Source organism: Rhinopithecus roxellana, chromosome 17 (assembly GCF_007565055.1).
Source record: "Rhinopithecus roxellana isolate Shanxi Qingling chromosome 17, ASM756505v1, whole genome shotgun sequence".
In the NCBI taxonomy this organism is placed as follows: domain Eukaryota; kingdom Metazoa; phylum Chordata; class Mammalia; order Primates; family Cercopithecidae; genus Rhinopithecus; species Rhinopithecus roxellana.
The window spans coordinates 12,665,028-12,672,215 of NC_044565.1; the positions used below are offsets into that span (position 1 = coordinate 12,665,028).

General features: G+C 36.4%; 1 pseudogene; it reads right to left on the reverse strand.

The window, feature by feature from the left end:
• Positions 1 to 5,359: 5,359 nt before the first annotated feature.
• Positions 5,360 to 6,925, reverse strand: LOC104661950 (annotated as a pseudogene).
• Between the last annotated feature and the right edge of the window lie 263 nt (positions 6,926 to 7,188).

A 7,188-nucleotide genomic window follows, 5' to 3' on the forward strand; every position in this document is an offset into this window, starting at 1 on the left:
TATTGTTTATTAACCTTTCATCCTGCAACCTTGCTATTTTCTCTTATTAGGTCCAGCAGTTGAGTGTCTGTATCTGTGTATGTATAAATCAGTTTTGGGATTATCTACATAAACAATCATGTCATTTAAAAACAAAGACAATTTGGTTACTTCCTTCTCAATCTCTAGACCTTTTATTTCTCTTTCTTGCCTTATTGCATTGGCTAGGATTCCCATTATGATGTTGAATAGCAATGGTAAAAAAAAATAAAAATTTTGCCTGTATTGTGATCTTAAAATGAAAGTGTCTAGTTCTACACCATCAAGTGTAATTTTAGCTGTTGGTGTTTTGAAGACATTCATCATTTGAAGATGTCCACCTGTATTCCTAGTTAGCTGAGTGTCTTGTCATGTGTGGTTGGGTCTTTGTATTTGTCAAATGCTTTTCCTACAGCTATTGATACATTTATGGAATTTTATTCTTTATGTCATGAATTCTACTAATTCATTTTTGAATGTTGAACTAGTTGGCATACTTGCAATAAATCTCATTCTATCATGGTGTTTAATTCTTTTATATGTTGTTGAATTTGATTTGTGAATATTTTGTTGAGAATGTTTGCATTTATGGTCATGAGTGACATTGGTCCCTAGTTTTTCTTTATTATAGTATCTTTAGTTTTAGTATTAACATAATGCTGGTCTTACTGAAAAAATTAGGAAGATTTTTTTATCTGCTTCTGTTTCTTTCTGGAGGAGACTGTAGAGAAGTGGTTTTGTTTCTGCCTCAAATGTTTGGTAGAGTTTACTAGTGAAACCATCTGGCATGTGGCTTTTTTCTTTGGAAAGCTGTTAATTTTTGATTCAATTTTCTTAATATATAGCCCTATTTAGATTTCCATATTTCTTTTTGTGTAAATATTGGTAGTTTGTGTCTTTTGTGGTATTGGTCCATTTCGTCTCTGTTATCAAATTTGGGGACAAGAGTTATTAGTAATATTTATTTATTATTCTTTTAATGTTCATGAGATTGGTAGTAATGACCACTTTTTTATATCTGATATTGGTAATTTGTGTTCTCTGTGTGTGTGTGTGTGGTGTGTTCATGATAATTAGGCTAGAGGCTTATCAATTTTGCTTATATTTTAGAATAAGCAGAATTTCCATTTTTAATTTTTTTCTATTATTTTTCTGGTTTTTGATTTTACTGATTTATGCTCTTTTATTATTATTTGCTTCTTGCTTTAGGCTTAAATTTTCCTTCCTTTTCTAGTTTCTTAAGGTGAAAATTTAGATCATTACTTTTATATATTTTTTTATTTTCTGAGATATGTGTTCACTGCCATAAGTTTCCCTATAGGCACTGCTTTCATTGCATACCAAAAATTTTGATAAGTTGTATTTTTATTTTCATTTAGTTCAAAATAGCTTTAAATTATCTTCTTAGGCTGGGCGCGTTGGCTCAAGCCTGTAATCCCAGCACTTTGGGAGGCCGAGGCGGGTGGATCACCAGGTCAGGAGATCAAGACCATCCTGGCTAACATGGTGAAACCCCGTCTCTACTAAAAATACAAAAAAACTAGCCGGGCGTGGTGGCCGGCGCCTGTAGTCCCAGCTACTCGGAGGCTGAGGTGGGAGAATGGCTGTGAACCCTGGAGGCGGAGCTTGCAGTGAGCCGAGATCGCACCACTGCACTCCAGCCTGGGCGACGCAGCAAGCCTCCGTCTCAAAAAAAAAAAAAAAAAATCTTCTTAGATCCATGTATTATTTATAATTTTGTTATTTAATATTTGGAGATTGAAAAATGTCAGCTATTTTTCTGCTATTGACTTCTAGTTTTTTTCCATTGTGGCCTGAAGGCATACTTTGTATGGTTTCTATTCTTTTAAATCTATTATGTTTTATGGTCCAGAATGTGGGCTATCTTAATGAATGATTTATGTGAGCTTGAGAAGAATGGTTATTCTACTGTTCTTGAATAAAATATTTTACAAATATAATTAGTTCAGCTGATTGATAATGTTGTTCAGTTAAACTATTAATATATTACTGATTTCTCCCTGTTGTCTCTATTGATTCCTGATAGAGAGGAGTGGTACTGAATTCTTCAATTATAAAAGTAGATTTGTCTACTTTTCCTTTTAGTTATTTCATTATATTATATTAATTATAATATATATGTTGGCTGGGTGCGGTGGCTCATGCCTGTAATACCAGAACTTTGGGAGGCCTAGGTGGATGGATCATGAGGTCAGGAAATCGAGACCATTCTGGCTACACTGTGAAACCCCGTCTCTACTAAAAATACAAAAAGTTAGCTGGGTGTGGTGGCGGGCGACTGTAGTCCCAGCTACTCGGGAGGCTGAGGCAGGAGAATGGCATGAGCCCAGGAGGCAGAGCTTGTAGTGAGCCGAGATCACGCCAGTGTACTCCAGCCTGGGCGACAGAGTGACACAAAACACACACACACACATATGTGTATATATATATGTATGTATGTATGTTAAGTTCTGGGATACATGAGCAGGATGTCCAAGTTTGTTACATAGGTAAACATATGCCATTGTAGTTTGCTGCACCTATCAACCCATCATCTAGGTATTAAGCCCAGCATGGATTAGCTATTTTCCTGATGTTCTCCCTTTTCCCAACTCCCTGAAAGGCCCTAGTGTGTGTTGTTCCCCTTCCTGTGTCCACGTGTTCTGATCTGAACGATCAGATTTCTCACTTATAAGTGAGAAAATACAGTGTTTGGTTTTCTGTTCCTGTGTTAGTTTGCTGAAGATAATGGTGTCCAACTCAACCCATGTCCCTGCAAAGGACATGATCTCATTCCTTTTTATGGTTGCATAGTATTCCATGGCATATATGTACCACATTTTCTTTATGCAGTCTATCATTGAGGGGCATTTGGGTTGATTTTTTGTCTTTGCTATTGTGCATAGTGCCACAATGAATATATGCATGCATGTATCTTTATAATGATTTATATTCCTTTGGGTATATACCCAGTAAATGGGATTCCTGGGTCAAATGGTATATTTGGTTCTAGGTCTTCGAGGAATCACCACAGTGTCTTCTACAATGGTCAGTCTAATTTACATTCCCACCTACAGCGTTAAAGTGTTCCTATTTCTCCACAGCCTAACCATCATGTGTTGTTTCTTGACTTTTATAATGGCCATTCTGACTGGCATGAGATGGTATCTCACTGTGATTTTGATTTGCACTTCTCTAATGATCAGTGATGTTGAGTTTTTTTTCCTATGTTTTTTGGACATATAAATGTCTTCTTATGAGAAGCATCTGTTTATGTATTTTCCCCTCTTTTTAATGTTTTTTTTTTTTTGTCATAAAATTGTATAAGTTCCTTGTAGATTCTGGATATTAGATCTTTGTCAGATGGATAGGTTGCATAGATTTTCTCCCATTCTGTAGGTTGCCTGTTCACTCTGATGATAGTTTCTTTTGCTGTGCAGAAGCTCTTTAGTTTAATATGATCTCATTTGTCAATTTTTGCTTTTGTTGCACTTGTTTTTAATATTTTTGTCCTGAAATCTTTGCCTGTGACTATGTCTTGAGTGGTATTACATATATTTTCTTCTAGGGTTTTTATAGTTTTAGGTTTTACAGTTAGGGTGTTAATTCATCTTGAGTTAATTTTTGTATAAGGTTTAATGAAGGTGTCCAGTTTCAATTTTCTGTATATGGCTAGCCAGTTCTCCCACCACCATTTATTGAATATGGAATCCTTTCCCCATTGCTTATTTTTGTGAGGTTTGTTGAAGATCAGCTATTTATAGATGTGTAGTCTTATTTCTGAGTTCTCTATTCTGTTCCACTGGTCTATGTGTCTGTTTTTATACAAGTACCATGCTGTTTTGGTTACTGTAGTCTTGTAATTTGGAGTCTGGTAGCGTGATGCCTCCAACTTTGTTCTTTTTGCTTAGGATTGTCTGGCTATATGGGCTCTTTTTTGGTTCCATATCAGTTTTAAAGTAGTTTTTTTCTAATTCTATGAAGAATTTCAATGGTAGTTTAATGGTAGTTCTTTCCATTTTTTACCTCACTTACTTTGATAATCTCTTCATTGCATACAGGTTAAAGATTGTTGTATTCTTATAGAACTGAATCCTTTATTCTTATGCAATGCCCTTATTTGTTCCCCAAAATTTTCTTTGTTCTATAGTCTGCTTTGTTTGAAATTAACATAGTTGTGATGGTTAATACTGAGTGTCAACTTGATTGTATAGAAGGATGCAAATTATTGATCCTGGGTGTGTCTGTGAGGATATTGCCAAAAGAGATTAACATTTGAATCAGTGGACTGGGAGAGGCAGACCCACCCTCAATCTGGGTGGGCACCATCTAATCAGCTGTCAGAATAAAAAGCAAGCAGAAGAATATGAAGAGATTAGACAGGCTTAGCCTCCCAGCGTATATCTTTCTCCTGTGCTGGATGCTTCCTGCCTTTGAACATTGGACTCCAGGTTCTTCAGCTTTGGGACTCAGGCTGACTTCCTTGCTCATCAGCTTGCAGATGAACTGTTGTGGGACATTGTGGTCATGTGAGTTAATACTCCTTAATACACTCCCCTTTATATATACGTCTATCCTATTACTATTGTTATTCTAGAGAATCCTGACTAATACAATAATTATTCCTCTTTCTTTCTTTCTTTCTTTCTTTTTTTGGATTCGTGTTAGCATAGTATATCTTTCTCCATCTCTTTAACCTATCTTTGTACATATTTCAGTCTTTGTACTGAAAGTGGGTTTCTTGTAGAATGTACAGGTATGTCTTGTATATTTCATTTACTCTGACAGTCTGTCTTTTAATTGGTGTATTTAGACCATTCACAGTTAAAGTAATTATTGGTATAGTCAGCTTAATATCTACCATGCTATTAACTATTTTGTTATACTTTCTTTTAATTTCTCTTCTGCCTTTTTAATTTTAATTGAGCATTTTCTATTATTCTATTTTATCTCTTCTCTTAATCTATAAATTTTACCTCTTTTTAAAAGAGTAGTCCAGCAATTTTGTTATTTTTCTTTGTATTTATTTTATTTGTAGGACTCTTGTCAATGTAGAACTTTGTATTCAACAATATAAACAGGCATATTGCAAGTGATATTCTGTAGAAGTGAAAAAGACTGACTGATAAAACTAGACACCTGCATTATATGTTCTTTATATAAATAGTCCATTCTGAATAGTAGAATGAAATGCAGACCAAATGCTTCTGAAAGTTTGTGTGCCTAGATCACAATTACAATCTTTCCACACTAAAAAGAAAAAGAACAATAACACAGAACGTAGTATTTTCAATGATTATAGCACAATTTACATTTTCAGCCATTCACTGGCTTTTTAAGATCATGTTGGCAACTTACATTATATATACACATGGGTTTGCTTGACTAAGGTCACTATTTCAGAGAGCTTTAAAGCCATTCTAGTAGCTTTTCTGCTATTAGTGGCTTAGCATCATTAACTAGTGAACTTTGTAAATGTACCACGACAGGTATTTTATTTTTTATTTTATTTTATTTATTTATTTTTTTTGAGACGGAGTCTCGCTCTGTCACCCAGGCTGGAGTGCAGTGGCCGGATCTCAGCACACTGCAAGCTCCACCTCCCGGGTTTACGCCATTCTCCTGCCTCAGCCTCCCGAGTAGCTGGGACTACAGGCACCCGCCACCTCACCCAGCTAGTTTTTTGTATTTTTTAGTAGAGACGGGGTTTCACCGTGTTAGCCAGGATGGTCTCGATCTCCTGACCTCGTGATCCGCCCGTCTCGGCCTCCCAAAGTGCTGGGATTACAGGCTTGAGCCACATCGCCCGGCCACGACAGGTATTTTAATTTCAAAATCTTTCACTGCCAGAACTATACCCTGTGTAATAACATAACATCAAGTGATTCCTCCAAAAATGTTGACCAGAATAGCCAGTACCTCTTTTTATCTGAAGTGGTAAGTGTAAATGATTCTGTTACTTGACGGACTGTAGCACTACCGTGAACAACAAGGAGGCTGGTTGTAGTCTCTTTATGAAGTTGTGTTATATCTATTGTGGTTATAGCCAAACCAGCACCATTTACTAGACAGCCTATTTTTTCACTGAGGCCAGTGTAGGTGAGATGTGGCTTAGCTTCACCTTTGTTCCTTTCATCTTCCTGAGTCCAGTCCTGTAGATCAAAGACCTTCTGGCTGAATTAGAATCAAAACTGATCTTTGCGTCCAAACATAGCTCCATCTGAATCTTATACCATTGGGCTTATTTTTATCATGGTTGTGTTGTAGTTCAGAAAAAGATTGTAAAGCTTGACCATGTTTTCTGCAACAGAATCCACAATATTAGATGGAAATCTTATATTCTGCACAAGCTGGAGAGCTTGTTCCTTTTTGATGCCTTCTACGACGTCAATAGATTCTTTATTACATCAGGAGTCTCAGCAGAAACATCTTCAGTGTCGACACCACCTTGCAAACTTCCTGTTTATACTGGACCTTGAAATGACCTTTCCGTTGTTACTAGAAAGGAGTATTTTCTCCTGGGATATTTTTGCTCACAGATCAATACTTGATTGCATATTTTGTCATTTTCTCCTGTTTTCTTGGTAAACAACTTTTTCCCAATTATTTGAGAGGAAACAGCTTTTGCTTCTTGAGAGAAAACTATCCTCACTCCTCTTTTGGGACTGCTTTCAAATGTTCCTTTTTCTCTACCACAAGCAAAACTCTGTGCCATTATCACATCTTTAGAACCTAATCTTTTGGACAATTGAGTCAGCTTCATCTGATGACTTTGCCACATATCCTTTGGAAGGGAGACACCAGCTTCTTGCAACAATTTCATATTCATATATTCATGTAGTGAGAGATTCCTTTGCTGTTGCTGCTGCACTTGGAGTTATTGGTTATTAAACAGTTTAGAAATTCCCAGAACCTGGGCAGTAGACTATACTATGATCTGGTCTGGGACTGATGGCTGTGAAAGGTGGCAGCTAATTGTCAGCTGTAGAATACGAAGGCCACCATTCCTAAGTCTGACCCTGTCCCCTCTTTCTGTGTGCCTCCAGCCACTTTGTAATAGAGAATTTTCAGTTCTCTTTTCCCATTCCTTATGGCATTGTCATCATTCATTCTACTTATCCATATGCTATAACTGTCTACTACATTGTTGCTGTTATAACTTTAAACAAA